Below are 14,571 nucleotides of genomic sequence, written 5' to 3'. Positions count from 1 at the left end.
CTTCTCAGTGCAGGGGAGGGTGGGCTTCCTGTCCCCTGAGCACTCAGCCCGTGACCTGCACCCTGTCGGGGCTTTTGCACAAGTGCTCTGAAGCTCCTCAGCCCGGGTGAATCAGGATGACACAGTCTGAGACAGGGAGAAAGGGCAAAGGGGAGAGGGAGCAGACTTTTTTTTTTTCCCTCCTTTCTTTTTTTTAAGCTGTTATTTTGGGTGGACAAAGGAGCAAGTTTGCCAAAACTCTTAGAAATAAAAGATTTTTTGGACTTCAACAATAGTGCCATTCTTGCCAAAAATCACATTATGTCCCACCTCATTTGAGCTGTTGAATAGTTATGTCATGCAAGAAGGTGGATGAAGGAGAAAAGCCCCCCAACTCTTTCAGCTCGATCAGTGCAATCAATAAAGCTCACAAAGGTAATTATTCTGTGATTTAAGGCCTGCTCTTCTGTTTGCAGTGTTATTTGCTTGCACTGACCAAAATGCCTTCAGGAACAAAAAGAAATTTAAACTCATGTAAAAATAATGTCTCTAGGAAGTGGTCTTCATCCCTCTCTTGTCCAATAACTTTCTTTCCTTTCTTCTTCTACTTTTGGGGAATGGAATAATTTCTTTTTTTCTCAGGAGCAAGACTGAATTTTGCTTTTTGAAGGCATCTTCTTAGCAAAAGCGACTGGGGCTGTGCACAGCTGGCTCTTGAATATGGAGTTTCTGCTGAAAGTTCCCTGCTATTATCTTGACAATGTTATTATTATCAAAGCATGTCAATATTGGGTATGACAATGAGAGCTCACGGCAGGGAGTGGCACAACCTGGCCAGCAGAGGAGGGGGGCCACTCGCAGTTGTGCCCCCTGATGCAAAAGCCATAATAATTTAATATTCTCATACTGGGATCTCCATTTCCTCTGGCCTGTGCGAATCTGCCAAGTGCCTTTTTTGCATTGGCCAAATCACAAGGGCCATTCCTTGAGCGTTTTGCAAGACTTCAAATAGAGGATCATGCTGGTAATGACTTCAGGGCAGGATTGGGAGTTATGTTTTTGGCTTTTTTTTTCTAGGAATAAATGATTTAACTACTAAACTGAGACAGGCTTCTAGCTTTTCCATGTGATTTATTTCAGGGTTGTGTTAAACTCGTTAGTGGATCAACCTTTTTCCATCTTTGCCAACCTGCTTAGCAGAAGCTAGGGAAGAGAAATCAGCCCAGTGTCATTGACTTGGTGGATTCTAAGTGTCATATACTGTAATCATTAACTACCAGCTGCATTATCTGGATATGTGTTTTATTTTTTAGGACTGTGTTTGTTCTCCGCTACTAAAATCTGTCAGCATATAGCAGGATATGTTACGTCTCATTGTAAAGACAAATAACTTGGCAAATTGGTCCATTAGGTGATTTTAATGGATGTTTTTGCTTCTTTGCTCAAATCTGCTGGCTCATGGAGAAGTCAGACATCAGGACTTCCATCTTCCTGGAAGACTGGCCCTTCAAACCCAGTTGTTTCCTATCCCCTCTGAGTCCTGTTGGGATGTGTGGAGAAGGAACTGTACTGAGTGAGCTGGGCTTGGCAAAACAGGCTGCTGAGGGTGAATTCTGTGGAGCATGTGAGTTGCTCTCAGCCAGCAGAAACCCATTTGCTGTGTCTAAGCAGAACAACCGGGAAACGGAGCCATACATGAAAAATCACAGGCAGCAGCTGCTCACCCAAATGCTCTTCTGAGGAGTTTTCTCTCCTTCCTCCCCTTTTGCTCGTGTGTCTGCCTGTGTATATCCAGAGTGATAACACCTTGCACATAGATATACACCTGAAAATGTTAGAGCTAGCTTAGGCAAAGCTCACCAACGCACACGGTGTTAGTTTTAAACGCATGCTGGAGATTCCCATGACCACAGGGGTGCTGCCCCTTGTTTAGCAGCCTGGTGGTCTGAAGCACCAGGGTCAGAGTGCACCTCTGGGGCTGTGTGTCTATTGTGTGCACTTCCAGCCTGGGCTGGAGAGAAGGATAATGGTGTCTGAGCAGGCTCCCCTGCCCAGCCTGGGCCATTGGCCGCCCGGTCGTGAATTATCACGGGAGATGCTGCTGCTGGGTGGCCGCTGAGGGACAGGGAAGGGAGGCCTCTCGCTCTGAACGTGGGTAGTGGGAACGTGGCTTGGGTTAAGTCAGCTGGGGCAGCGGGGTTAGCACCCTTGATCTTCCTTTGTTGGAAGTTGTGGGATTTTTGGCAAGCCAAAAGCCAGGGCAGGGGATTCCTGTGTTTCCCTGGGGCTGACCAGAGTCCTGGCAGCAGGGACACAAGCCCCTGTGTGTACAAGGCTGCCATTCATTTTTATCAGGAAGTAGGACCTCTGCTGCTGCAGATACATGTCACATGGACCGTAGGGAACAGGGACTGGCAGGACACAGGGAGATGGAGAGCACAGGGAGAAGCACTTGGACAGATTTGTCTGTTTTGATATGCCTGTTGTCTTGGAGACCAGGATAACATTTTGCTTGTTCTTGTAAGTTGCTGCAGTCTGTTCCTGTTTGCCTTTGGAAGCTGGTGAAGCTACATCTGGGTACAACTGGAGAAGAAAAGAGCATGGGTTGTTGCTGCCAAATAAGGGGTTGCTTGAGGAAACTGAAGAGGTGATGTGACCCTTTATACTGCTGATCTCAAGCCCCTTGTCACAGCCTGAAAACAGGGCTGCAGGCAGAAGGTAGATTTTTAGGTATGGATGTTTATGGTAGCTCCAGTTCACTCACTGTGGCTGCAATATCCCCATATTGCCCTGTTCTGCCCTCAGTAGAGTGTTCTTTTGGGCTTTGTAACTGTGTTTAAGCTGTTCACAACTCAGCAGGGTTAAGGAAGGAGTTCCTTCCGGGGACAGGTTTCTCTTGCCAACCATCACAAGGGATACCTGTGCCTTGTGAAGCTGTTGTTCCTGACTGCAGTGCTTGGCAGGACAGCAGGCTGAGTGGGCCTCTGCCCACTGTAGGGAACAGCAGCTTCAACTTATGCTGAACTTCCCCCAGAGGCTGGCAGAGTTGCACTGACTGTGAGCCTTGCCCAGCCACGTGGGAGGTAGTTGCATTCCCATTGCTGCCTTTGCAGATCCCAATTCTGGGAAGGCTCAGCAGCATATTCATGCTCTCTATTATTCCCTGTGGCTTTATGCTGAGCCAGTGCATTCTGAGCAGCTGCCCTAATGTGCTGCTAGCACGGTGGGGGTTGACTGGGACATCATCACCTCCTGGTCCTACTAATTGCACTCATTTGCCATGCTGTGGCTTCCAGCACCATCTCAGAAACTCAAGGCTGTGAGAAGGATGGAGTGAAACCAATGCAAAGCAGGCCTGAAGTGGCTGGTCTCCTAAATGTCAGCTGCCCAACTAAATATAACCCCAAGAGTAGAATTTATGCTTTGCACTCCTTTGCTTTTTATTGTGGGGAGAAAAAAGCCAGGAGCTCAACGGGCTGTAACTTTAATAGGTCATTCCAGCCAGTGCTTACCTTTACAAAATCCTGCTAATGCTGGGAAGACAATACAGTGATCAAAAGCAGTGATGAGATTTTTTAGCAGCATTAACCGTCATGACCTAGCAAAATGAAAGAAAATGGTTTAACAGAACTGTCAGATCCAATATAGCTAATAAAGGCATGGATAAATGTTTATTACATACCGGAGACAGATCATTTCTGTACAGAAATTGAGGATGACCTTTACTGATAACTCTTATCTGCCTGATATCCTGAATAAGAAAAAGAGAGGGGGAGAGAGGGCTGCACTATTGCTGATATTTATGAAAGGTGGAGAAAAATTGCAATTTGCAGATGATGGTTTTTAGACAAGGGCTCTCAGGAAAATAAAGATATGGAACTGTTCATTCTGTGCAAGGGACTCCAGGCTCTGACCTGGCCGCGTCAAATGTAATGAGCGTGTCCAACAAGAGCATTTCTGGGGAGAGTTGATTTTCATACATTTTATGTATATGCACACACACATATTTGTATGTGTGTGCATGACTCCATGCACAGGGCAGTGTCAGTGGAATTCATACTGATTTTTCTCTATATTTAGGAAGCTCCAAAGTTACTTGAGTAATGCTGCCCTGAGTCACCTTCCCTACAGCTGAGTTTGTGCACTGTGCACTGGACTTCCAAGAAAGGCCAGCTGCCAAAAGCTCCTGCATAGACTCAGTGGCCAGACCTCTGGAAGGAAATGGGAAATGGAAACCATGTATTTTGAGCTGTAAATGCCATGTGAGCTTTTTAAGGGAATCTACCCACTCTGTTCCCCTTCCATACAAAGCGGCACATGAGGATTTGAAACACTGGTAATGCCAGTGCTGAACCTGTCAGATGAGGCTGCAGAAGTCCCACCAGCCAGGTCAATATGGGAGTCAAGAGGCAGACAGGTCAGCGGGCTGCCTGGAGCATCAGGGGTGGGCTGGCAGGGTTCTGCTGACAGGGAAGCAAAGAACAAGCTAAACTCAGACCTTTTTCTACTCAGCCTAGAGTTTAAGCCCTGAAGACCTTGCTTTCCCTATGTTGTCAGTGTGCTGTAGAAGTTGATGGGCTGAAAACACAGCTGTTGCCATGAGGGTGGGCCTATTCCAGAAGCTGGGCACATGGGAAACGTCACCTGTCAAACAACTGCCTGGAATGAGATGTGAGTGAAATCAGAATCAGGCCTACTACATGCAGTTCATAATAAATAATGCTGTCTCGGTAATGGCTGCAATTAGTTATGAACTTCAATCATTCCTACCGTTTCCATGTTGGCCAATTATGCTGCAGGAATTACCAAGTAACCCATAGCACATTAGCTCTCTGTAGTGCCATTGTTGGGAGGGCTCAGGTCACCAGCTCCTTGCAGGATGAATTAGCACGGCTCTCCCAGCACAATGGTGCTGGACTGATTTACAGGGCTGGGAGCTGCCCCTTTGTCTGCTGGAGGTGTAGCAGCAGCACGCTGGAATCACAGGAGACTTACCAGTGAAATCACTGGGAGACTTACCCACCCTTACAGGAACAATGGGAAGTGTGTTTTCTCTGGCTGTGCAGGTGACTTATTAGATGCCGACAGTAATTCTTAGGCCTGGTGGTGGTTCAGAAATAACCTGAAATTGGACTTTAAATGGTGCAATGTGAATCTGGGAAGACAAACACAATGTGCTCACCTGACTCTAAGAGTAGCAGATAAAGGAACTACTTAAACTAGTGCTGATGAGTGACTTAAAACTTGTGTAGGCACGTGCCCTAGAGCTTATTAAAATGCCTTTTGTTTGGATTTTACAGGGCTGCAGAGGTGTGTAGGAGTGCTGTTTTCTGAGGGCAGGTGCTTGTTTTACTGTTGGAGACCTCTCTGCTGTGAGCCTCGGCCAAATGCAGAGGGACACTTGGTTCCTGCTGTTACAGTCCCTCCTGCCCTCGGTGCTCTGTGTCTGTCACTCAATTTGTTCGAACAATTGACGTGTCTCTTAAACTTTTGTTTGTTGTGTTCTATGGGAAATGCTATCCTGCAGCACTACAAGGCATTTCTGTCTTGGCAACCTGAAAATCCATAGTAGCTGAAGTGCTTGAATACTTTGAAGTTTCCAGACCAGGCCCACAGTCACAGCACATTCTTTTGGGTGAGAACAGCACTCTAATGGCTCTTTTTGGTGAGGTCTCAAGCTCTGAGTGTTGTTAACCTTCCTGACAATAAATGAATTGGCGGTCTCAGTGCTTTTGCCTTGTCCATGGTCCCTGACCTGTAGTTTGAAGATCTCGTAGCTGATTCTGGGCTATGTGGTTTCAGAGAGGATTATTTTAAAGCAGAAAATCTTGGGGAAATTAGTTGCAGTTTAAAAACAGAATATTTTGTCAAAATCAAATTTATTTCAATGAGGAACGATCACTCTAATGGCTGAGAAGAATGCAAAGATTCAATGAGGTATGAATAGCTGTAAGATGGTACAATTACCACCTCAGAAACAATATATTTGTAAAGTTAATTCCTCTTGAACATGAACAATCTCCTTACACTTGACCCCTCTCTATTGCTTCTTCCATGCTTGAACTCTCCTTGAACTTTGTAGATCCATCTTGAGAGTATGATATGGCCATCTCTTTTGCATCTGGTTATTTTAGCTCCAATTTGCAGCCCTAAAATGGCAATTATGGTGATATATTGCTCAAGTCACCCGACATGGATGAGTATCGGGATCAGCGCGTTTATGCACAGGAGTAGTGAATGGAGACTACAGCTATGATTTTAAATGACTTGATTAATTCTGAAACAACACTTCAGAGTCCATTACATCCAGCAGGTGTTGGGGTTCAGCCTACACTCCCATTGCATATTCAGGCTGCCTTCCCCTTAAACTGCACGAGAATGTCATCTTTATTGGCCCCTTTTTTTGTGCCTAGCACTCATTTCCTCCCCCTCGCCCCTCCTTTCTTTACAGTGGGACAGGAGGGGCAGGTTTGGGATAGAAGTGTCCCTGCTGAGGCCGCTGGCCTCTGTCAGTCTGCCCCTTGTCCCATGGGCAGTATTGCTGGGATGGAGAAAACGACAGCAAATCACTGAAATCATCTGAGCTTCAGGGCTGAATAGGTCTGGATAAAGCAGGGAGCACTGTGCTGAAAACTCTTGCCATACATCACTCTGTAGGGACAGCCTTTTGTAGGGATCAGTTGTCACGGGGCTTTATTATGTGCTTGTTACCTTTATTGGAGTCTTTGTGGCCTGATCCCGATGCTCTCTGTGTCTTGTTTCAGCCAGAATAATTGCAGCAGTTTGGGGAGTTCAGCCCAGCAGAGCCACTGCTCCGAGACAAACAAGGCCCTATTCAGGGAGAGCACTGGAACGACGGCTCCATGGCCAGGGTGCTCCTTCCCATGAATAAGGGGACAAAAGTCTGGGGGTAATGAGAAGCACAGCACTGGAGTGTTTGTTTTACAGACAGTGGCTCATTCTGCAGGCTGTGCTCTGGAGGCAAGGGAAATTCTGTCTGGGGTCAGGAGTCTCCCCAGGGAAGAGGCTCCTGTTTGCCCTGAATCTGTAACTCCTCCCAGGAGAGGTGACAGTGCATAAGCCTGCTCTGGAGTCCATGGAAATCAGTGGGAGCCTCTCTGCATCACAGAATGTGCCTTAATAGAACAAGCTCAACGCTTGGCTGAAGTGTATGAGAGGATCTACTCGGAGACATTTATGGGGGAGGGAAAGGGTGCGGGACTTGCCCTAAGGCTCTGCTGGAAAGCATTCTTGGCTCAGACCCTCCGAGGGAGCGGAGGGATGATGTGTATAGAGCTCTGTAGGAAGCTGCTTGTCAGGCATCAGATGAGAAGTAGTTCTGTAGGGTTCAGACCTCTGTAAACAAACTGTCAGGGAAATGTCTGGCATGACATGGAAATGCAAAAGATTGGGTTTGGGTTGTTGTGGGGTTTCAGTTTCATTTCTTATGGGAAAATACTTAGATTTTTCTATCTTGTGTTTTCCCTTGATGCTTCATCAGACTTTTATTTCATTTTTAGGGTAAATGGAAAATAGCATAGACTGTTCATCTGTGAAAATAGTGCTTTTCCTATAGGATGTTTAACTGCAGTGAAGAAGAAAACAGCTTTGAGAAAGGTGGAACCCTAAGTATTTGCAAGCGTTTGAAGTTTTTCTCTGTGTTAAGACAGTGATCTTCATTTTAGAGCACCGGTGGTATTTCTTTTAAGGTGAGGATGGAGCTTGATTGAAAACTAAAATCCGAATGTACCTAAACATTTGGATTGATTGAAATATGACCCTAGAAAGCTGGGAAGACCTAGGAGCAAACCTGGGCTGGATCCCAGGAACAGGCAGCTCGGTGCTTTCCTGGCCTTGCATAATTCTGTTAAGGTATTTTCTGTGTAATAACTTTACTTAAGTCAAGTATCAGGTCAGACACCGAGCTCCCCAAAGGCTGCCTGGGGGCTGTGTGTGCTGTAATGACACAGGTCCTTGCCTTGGCAGATCTTTCTGTTTCCAGCCAGCGTTCACATGACCTGTGCTCTGACCAAGAACCCACTGGACAGCAGAGGGTCAGTGCAAGACAAGCTTTTATCTCGGGGCTCCATGGCAAATGTCTGGTGCTTCCTGGGCTCACAGGCCAGGAATTTGCCTGCATTAAAAATGGAACCTTAAGAACCACCTTCTTCAGATGGAGGCAAAGTCTTGCATTTCTGTGCAGTCTCCCCACAGAGAGCTGCCTCTCCTCCCACCTGAGCCAGCAAGGAGGCTCCTGCACACGGGCACGGGCGACTGCAGGCATTCACTGCGACTCCCATACCAGGGGTTATTTATATCCCAAATCCCATTTCTCAGCACTGTCAATTTTTCCCTTACGGGGAAACGAGAAGCCAGTGAAAGGGACTTTTGGTGACATCCCCCCTGTTTAATGAAGCTTGGAGTTCTGGGCAAGTGAGTCGAAGTGCCGTTATTATCTGCATGAGCGGGCGAGGCCGAGGGTCCAGCAGCGTGCACAGAGCTCCCGAAATGTGCCCATTGATCACGGCTAATCAGAGTGCCCGGGTCAGGGGGGCTGCGGGGACCCAGGGGGCTGGAAAAATGACAAATGAAGCAGCAGAGCTCGGGGTTAATGCGATATTCAAACAGAATGAGGCATTCAGTTTCTTAGGAGCTTGTCACTTTTCCTTTCCTCTGATATTTTGCTGGAGACTGCAATCAAAAGGCAGAGAGAGTGTGAGAGTGTGTGAGAGAGCAGTGTCCTAACAGGGATGAGGGGAGGAAGTGCTTCAAGTGGATCTAAAGAGCAGAAGGGAAAGGTGTTGGGGAGTGCAGTCCTCCTGCATCATCCTTGCTTTCCCAGTGCTTTCCACTCTTTTAGAGTAGAACTCTTTTTTGGCTTTTTTTGGTTTTTTCCAAAGATCATTCTGCTTTGGGACCTTCGTGGTTTCTACAGCCAACACTAACCTGTTACTCTGCAAAAAATGTGCTCAAGCTGGATTGTGGCTGGAGATGTTTGGGGTGCATCTTGGGCGGGAGCTCTGCTCCCCCAGGGCTAAGTTTAGCATTGTAAGAGGTGAGGAGCTGTGTGCGGTGCTGGGGTTTTTTTTCTGGAACCACTGCATTGAAGGCTGCAGGCAAAACCTATGTGTTGGAAGCAGCACTCTTGCTTTACCTGGGCTTCTCATGACTTTGTGGTTTCTTAATGATAAATACCTCACCTGAGGAGTTTAAAGTACCTGTTAAAAATTCCCTGTATTTCCAGTGCTCTGCATGCTGGAAGCACAGCTGGTAATGCACAGCAATTGTACTTTAGATGGCATAAATGCTATCTGCCAGCTCCTGTGCGTGATTGGACAGACCAGAGCACAGGTTTGGGGGTTCATTCCAGGCACCCTTGCAGGAAGTCCCTGCTGCCAGCTCTGGGCTCTCACCAGAGAAGTGGTTGGCTCAGTTGAGGCTGGTACACTCTCTGAGGAAATCAGCACCCTGTGCTCCAGGAAACCCTTAGCAAGAGCCTGTCTGGAATTAATGACTGGAGAGATTTCCTTGGTGCTGTCCAGGTTAGAGGGACATAACGCTCTAAAGCATGAGAGAGGCTTGAGGAATTGAGGGTCAGAGCTCCTGGAAGATGGTGCTGATGCAGTAATCCTCAGTTGCCATGCAGAGCACAGTGCTGAGCTCAGCTCTCGGGAAGGGACTGCACCAGGAGACCTGGAGATCCCGTGCCGTGCAGCAGAACTCCGGGGGGAGATGCAGCCAGGACCAAGCACTTGCCCTTGATCAGTTGGGTCATCTCTTCTCTATGCAGCTGTTTATCAGGAAATCATGCTTGAAAAATTCATCTGATTTTCCTTTTTTCAGTGAAGTTTCCTGCCCTCCAACAAATTGTAGTTCTTATGTTTTACTTTTTCTCCCCCCACTCTGTTTCCTAAGCATTTTTTTTCTTGGAAAATCTGGAAGTTATTTTTTTTCTAACTTGCAGTTACTTCAGCATTTACAAGAGATTCTCAAATGATTTTGATGTTCCATCCCAGATGCAGATAACTGAGTCTGCCCAGTGGGACACTGCCGGGCTTGACCAGGAGACTGTGTGGGGTTGACAAGAGGAAACTTGTGAGGCACTGTACTGCAGGGAACAGGGAATTTCTCCTTTCCAGCTGCTCTCTGGAATAGTGTAACAATGAAGGAAGGGAAGGAGAAGGGCAGAGTGAGAGGAGGAGAGGAAGCACTTGGCTGTTTGTCTGGTCCCTTTGGTGCATTACAGTCCCAGTTCAGCAGTGGGAGAGCAGCCTGGTAATGTCACCAGTCTGGTGACTGCAGCCTCCCAAGTTTGGGATAGCACAGCTCTAATGATCACATGGCGGTGTCAGGAATGTGTAAGAGCAACAATGACAATGTAGAACATGGCAAAGCCCCTGGATTTCATTTTCCCCACACACTGCAAAAAGCACAACAGACGGAAGGAAGACCTTGGGAGAACAGTCAGCGAACTGGGGCTCCGGACATGGGAATTCAGCTCTCTCCCACTGCGGTGGCACAAGACCTGGGATAAGCAAATTATTTTTTTTGTTTGTTTCTCCTTTGTTTTGCAGATCGTTTCAAGATGTTCTTTTTTCTCCCGTCTGTTTTGACTATCAGTTCTTCAGGGCTGGCATGATTTCATGTTATCTCCCTCTCAGAGAGGGGCTTTATTCCAGCACGAGCCTGTCCTGAAGTACAGCAGAACAATACTGAATATTTGTTAATGCCGACAGCAGAATTGTTTAATCTTCCCCTGCTCTAACCAGTCCTGCAGTCTGCTGCTGCCTTTGGTGTGAGGTACTTGGCAACATTTTTCTAAGACAAGCTCTCTCTCCTCATCAAGCTTCTGTCTCAGAGATGCATGTGAAGCATTTCAGTTTATTCACCCTTTAATCAGATGCCTGACCTCTTCTGAACAGTGCTCAGCTTATGACCTCTTCCCAATAAACAAGTTTCAAACAAGCTGCCACATCAGATTTTGTGCAGGAATGACTGTGAGACAGCAAGGAGAGCTGATCATGCCAAGTAGAGCTCTTTTGGCCAGACCTCTCTCTTCTTCCCTGCAGGAATTAATTTACATTTTTGGAAAAGCATGACTATCTCACTGAAAAGAAGTGATATAATTTCTCCAGCATTGAGAGATCTGCTGTTCTGCGGGGAATGAAGTGTATTTAATTAGGCAAAATATTCTTAGTGAGTTGTCCTGGAATGAACATTGTCCAGGATGTTAATTCCATGGTGAACAAAACACCACAGTCACCTGGACCACTGATCCTTTGGGCAAAGGAGGGTGTTAGAGAACTCCCTGACACTCTGCTGGGGCTGTAGGCCTGGATTCTTGGAATGATGCAGAGTGCAAGTTGTGCTGGGTATCTCAGTAGCTTAGAGCTGGGTCTTGGTGTTGAAATTATTTTGGTTTGGGGTTTTTTCACCCTCTTTCTTTCTTTGATAGTAATAATCAGTGGAACTGGAAAGGAAAAGTGAAGAAAATGGTGATTTTCTTTTTTCAGTGAGTGCAGTCATCTTGACCAAAACTACTACCATCTTTGGGATACTTGCTGTTCTCTGCAAAGGTGGTGTGCCAGAACAATGCATCTGGGTGCCAGCTTGGGGCAAGCTGTTGTAAATATTGGCCATCAGGACACCAGTTCACGGGTGTTTGAACACAGGTCCTTCCCTGGAATATTCTCTACTTGGTGAGCTGGCCACTGGCTGAGTACCTGTGTCTCCTTGGCCTGCAGGGCACTGTTGTTTGCCGATAATGTTGATTTTTCAAGAAACATTTCTTGTGGCTCTGTTCCCTAATATTTTGGGAGAGGTGTTTAAATTACCTTAGACACGGGGTGCCCTCACGAATGTTGTCAAGCAAGTGATGTGACTGTTCCTGTGTAGCTGTGGCCTCGATGACACGTGGACCTTGTCCATTGGTGACAGTCAGTGCCAATAAACATGGCTGGCGTTAACAGTGCTTTCCTTCTAGTCCCTTTGGATTGGAAAACCTTCCAAGATCATTGAGTAGTAGCTGAACTTGGCCCTTTCCTCTGGTTCCTTCTGTGATGTTGAAGAAGTCACAAGAATGGAAATTCAGTTTTTCAGTGAGTAGGTTTGGTCCTGTTTTGTTCCATTTGTAGGAGGCTATGGAAGTTGCAGTGCATCCTCTAACTTCTGGCCAGTAGTTTGTAGGACAGGCTGCAAATGAGCAGAAGGAAGGTAGGAGTTGTGTATTTTCCTCTTGAAAAAGGGAATTGGTAAGGGGGACCAACTTGGGAAACTCTCCCTGCTCCAGCATTCCTTGCCTTCTCTTTTGACGAGTTTCTGTGAATCACAGAGTCTACAATGTTCCCATAGTGCTCAGCACACACAGGCTCTCCAGATGTTCCAGCGTCAGGATAAATTTTAAACACAACTTGATTTTTTAAATTAGCTGTGATTGCCTTATCTTGAATACCTTAGACTGTGGTTGGACCCATGGGTCAGAGTAGAAAAGGATAAAACAATTTTTTCAGACTTCATAGGGTTTAAGGAAGCTTTGTCTGTTGTTTCTCTTCACTGGACTTGAGAATTTGAAATGAGGAAAAGGCCTTAAACCTTCTCATAATCACCCTCCTGGGTTTTAAATAATTTTCCCATTGTTTAAGTGTCATAATCTGTCATTCCCAAGAGAAATAATATTCAGCAGAGAAGGCAGTTGGGAGCACCAAAAAGCCAGGATGGTGTGACAGAAAAAGTGAACTCGGGGCCCTAAATTGGAAAGCTGAAAGAGAGCTGAACATTTCACATTAGGGGTTCAGAACTGGAAATAACTGGTGGAGCTGATAACGTTCCTCCCATACACCTCCTGCACAGCACCTGGTGCTCCCTTGTCCACCCCTTCCCCTTGACTCTGTTGGTCTCCGCAAACACGCTCCTGTCTCTGTTTTCCATCAGCCCCAGCGCTCCTGCTGCTGCCAGGGAGACAGGATGGCTCGGGCGCCCTGCAGTCACTTGGACAGCTTGGCTCATGCCCGGCCAGGCACGCCGTGACCCCCAGCATCTGCTCCTCTCACAGGTTTTGGATCCGCACTGACTCCTGCGAGCGTTCTGCTCCAGAGCCCCCGTGCTGCTCTGCGAGCTCCAGGCGGGGCAGCGGTGCCGTGGGCCCATCGGGACACCCTGGCACAGGCAGGGTCCCATGGCACCATCAACACAGGACCCTAGGCTGGTTCAGCTCCCAGAGCAGAGGCCTGTCCCAGATCCTGACATCCCCGACTTGAATTGTTGCTTAACAGCATTGTCGGCTTAGCTTGATAAATGCCTCGTGGACTTTCCTTAATAAGCAGTGTGAGGAGCTATGTTTGCAATCTCTTGAAATGCTGTTTCTGGAAACAAAAATGCCCCTTCTCCATTCTCCTGCTCTCTTTTATTAGTGAAATTTTAAAATTAGCAGGTATGGGGAATTTCTTCAACTTTAAAATTAACCTGTGAAGCTAAAAGAAAACTGGATAAATATGTAGTAATTTCTTGCTGAGTGCATTTTACTTGATGTGTAATGCCTTGCTATTTAATTCCATTTGTGAAATCAGGCCATAGAGCTTCGGGGCATTCTTAAGCTTCCTTTGTGCCAGTTTTAGTAATGCCTTCCCTTGGTTTATTGATCTGAATTAATCTGTCGTGCACTACAGTTCATTTGTGTAGTCTCAAACGTTAGTACGAGGAGAATGTTAAGGATTTCATCCCGACGTTCCGGCCGTTCCGAGCCGCGGGCACGCGGCCGGACAGCAGGGGGCGCCGTCCCGCCCTCCACGCTGGGGACGGCGGTCACGAGGCGGTCACGTGGCGATCACGACGCGATCACGTGGCGGTCACGCGGCCGCGCGCGCCCCCCTAGAACCGAGGCACGCGCGGCGAAGCGGGAAGCGCGAGCCCCGCCCCGCCCCTCCCCTCAGGTGCGTGAGGGTCCCCTCAGGCGTGAGGCGGGAAGCGCGAGCCCCGCCCCGCCCCTCAGACGCGTGAGGGTCTCCTCAGGGTGAGGCGAGAAGCGTGAGCCCCGCACATCCCCTAAGGCTGTTCCTCGAGGCTCCGGCTGGATTTTGTCGGTAAGGAAGCTTTACGTGCTGGGGAAGGGAGGGAGCAGTTTATCCCTGGACAGTTACAGCTGTCCCTGGCTTGTTGCGGTATATGTAATGTGTTCTAGTCTACTATGAATACAGAGGTTAAAAATTAGCTCTTAATTGCTAATGATAATTAGTAATTGTCATTATCTGTGCCACAACGTGGTTTCAAAAGATCACTAGCTTTAAAAATGTAAAGGTTTTATTACAAAACAAGCAAAAAACCACGGAAAAAACCCCAAACAAAACCCAAAAAAACCAAGCTTGTAAAAAGAAAACCCAATAACGAATATAAGTTTCCTTTCCAAGCAGTGCATTTAGTTCAAGGTGTCTGGTCTCCTAGGATGCTTCCTTGTAGAATCTGAGGTGTTTAAAAAGTATTGGTTTCTGCCTAATGCTGAAAGGAGCAAATGTTTGGAAGTTTTTGATTTCATTCTGAGCTGGTGGGTTTTTTTTTGGTTTGGGTTTGTTTGTTTTTGGTTTGGGTTTGTTTGTTTTT

The 14,571-nt window shown here is 47.0% G+C and overlaps 1 protein-coding gene and 1 long non-coding RNA gene across 2 annotated transcripts in view; both read left to right on the top strand.

The window, feature by feature from the left end:
* The window catches only part of LOC113974898, a 423,368-nt gene that overhangs the window by 131,044 nt on the left and 277,753 nt on the right, over window positions 1-14,571 (top strand). The gene's annotated exons all lie outside the window — the stretch shown is intronic.
* The window catches only part of LOC113974909, a 13,505-nt gene continuing 3,447 nt past the window's right edge, over window positions 4,514-14,571 (top strand). The window contains exon 1 of the long non-coding RNA XR_003536694.1: window positions 4,514-4,650. This is a non-coding gene — a long non-coding RNA (uncharacterized LOC113974909). The remainder of the gene's footprint in view (window positions 4,651-14,571) is intronic.

This window comes from Neopelma chrysocephalum, unplaced genomic scaffold (assembly GCF_003984885.1).
Source record: "Neopelma chrysocephalum unplaced genomic scaffold, ASM398488v2 Primary Assembly neopelma1_128, whole genome shotgun sequence".
In the NCBI taxonomy this organism is placed as follows: Eukaryota; Metazoa; Chordata; class Aves; order Passeriformes; family Pipridae; genus Neopelma; species Neopelma chrysocephalum.
Note: the sequence above shows the minus strand (reverse complement) of the source record. Positions and strands in the feature narration are given on the sequence as shown.